This window comes from Atta cephalotes (assembly GCF_000143395.1).
Source record: "Atta cephalotes unplaced genomic scaffold scaffold00007, whole genome shotgun sequence".
NCBI lineage: Eukaryota > Metazoa > Arthropoda > Insecta > Hymenoptera > Formicidae > Atta > Atta cephalotes.
This window is the reverse complement of record NW_012130071.1, coordinates 4,267,183-4,268,825: the sequence shown is the minus strand read 5'-3', so window position 1 is coordinate 4,268,825 and position 1,643 is coordinate 4,267,183. Positions and strand designations below refer to the sequence as shown.

The 1,643-nt window shown below is 28.1% G+C and overlaps 1 protein-coding gene across 1 annotated transcript in view; it reads left to right on the top strand.

Annotated features, from left to right (window-relative positions):
• LOC105626997 overlaps positions 1 to 1,643 on the top strand; it is a 20,128-nt gene that overhangs the window by 1,097 nt on the left and 17,388 nt on the right. The gene's annotated exons all lie outside the window — the stretch shown is intronic.

Below are 1,643 nucleotides of genomic sequence, written 5' to 3'. Positions count from 1 at the left end.
ATGATGAAGTANAGNGGAGAGAGAGAGAGAGAGTGTGTCTTTGCTTTAAACTGTCACATCCATCTTCTAGGATCGATGAAGAAACGGTCACTATGCAGCTTAATGGATGCATCTCCATTACTTGAGTATTATGTGGGCATTGTGTACCGTTATGTGATGTATTATATCGAAATAAAAAATGATTATAAAAATTGTTTACAGATTAAATGACAGGCCAAATTTATATAAATTGAAATATTCGTGATTGAAGAGTGGCACTTAACTTAAGTATTCTGTGTTGCTTTGTAAATAATTTTCTTTCATGAAACATTCAAAATTTATAGAGCGATTTTATGCGTTTCTCTATTAATATGTACATGAATTAATTATACACCGTAACACTTCCTCCCATAAATTATTCTATTTGTATTTCGTCGAAGCTTCATTTGTTAAATCGATCTAGAGTATCGCATTAGTTTATACCGGACGTGAAAATTAATTAATAGTCACATTATTACCATATTACGGTGATTAAATTGTGCAATGAAATTGAATGATTCGTAGCATCGCAATCCTAATTAATGTTGCTTCAGCAGTTCTATTGCCAATAGAGCTTCCGCGTGATCTCTGATTAAAACTTTTGTACATTGATATAATAGTGGCATTAAAGCGCATATCAGATTTTATGCATTTTTTTTCTATTCTCATGTATGAAAAAGGAATTGCATATTCAATGAAAAATATATTACTTTTATGAGATTTATACAAATGAATTATACTGAAATTTATTGAAATTTTATATAAATAAATCATAATATTTAATATTAAATATTTTAATTTACTCTTTTTTTTTAAACGAAAGAGACGAATTTCCGACCAGACGAAATTAAAAAGAAGTAAAATTAAGATTGCCCTCGAAGGGTGCCTGTTGGAAAAAGTTAAGTACAAACGGCAGATTCTTTTTCTCCGTGAATGATAGACCGTGAATCTTAATGCAATGCAAATCCAGGCGTTTCGCGGGAAAAAGTTTCGATGCAGTGGTGCTATAAATCAGGAACCCGCCTGAGATTCAATTTAGTGACGTTGGCGCACAGCATAGTTTCTGCAGTTAATTAATCTTCATAATCTTATGACGGGGCCACGATCTCGGGACATTCTTCGCCAGATCTCAATTTGGAATAGGCAAAATATGCAATTCCTTTAAAGAAACTATCATTGCTCAATTTTGTCGAATAATCTGTCGAATAATTATAATTGATGAATAGTCGAAAAGATTGAGGTGGCAGAAAGTCAAATTAAATTAACATGTAGGTTTAAATAATAATGTTAAAATAAATTCCATATTGAAGTTCTTATGGAGATAATAGAAAGCTCTAAAATTAAAAAAATATGTGTATCTCTATATATTTGTTGTAAAAAATTTAATAATAGGTTTAAATAATAGATTATTTGTTGCAATTAATTTCGTTATATCTTTATATATTTCAATTTTTTTGGTAATATATCATGACACTTAAATATATATTTTACGAAATATTAATAGATTTTATATATATATATATATATATATATATATATATATATATATTATTACTTATAATTACTACCTACTTACTAATACTTACGTAAGTAATTAGTTTATTTTTTAATTTTTTTAAATTACT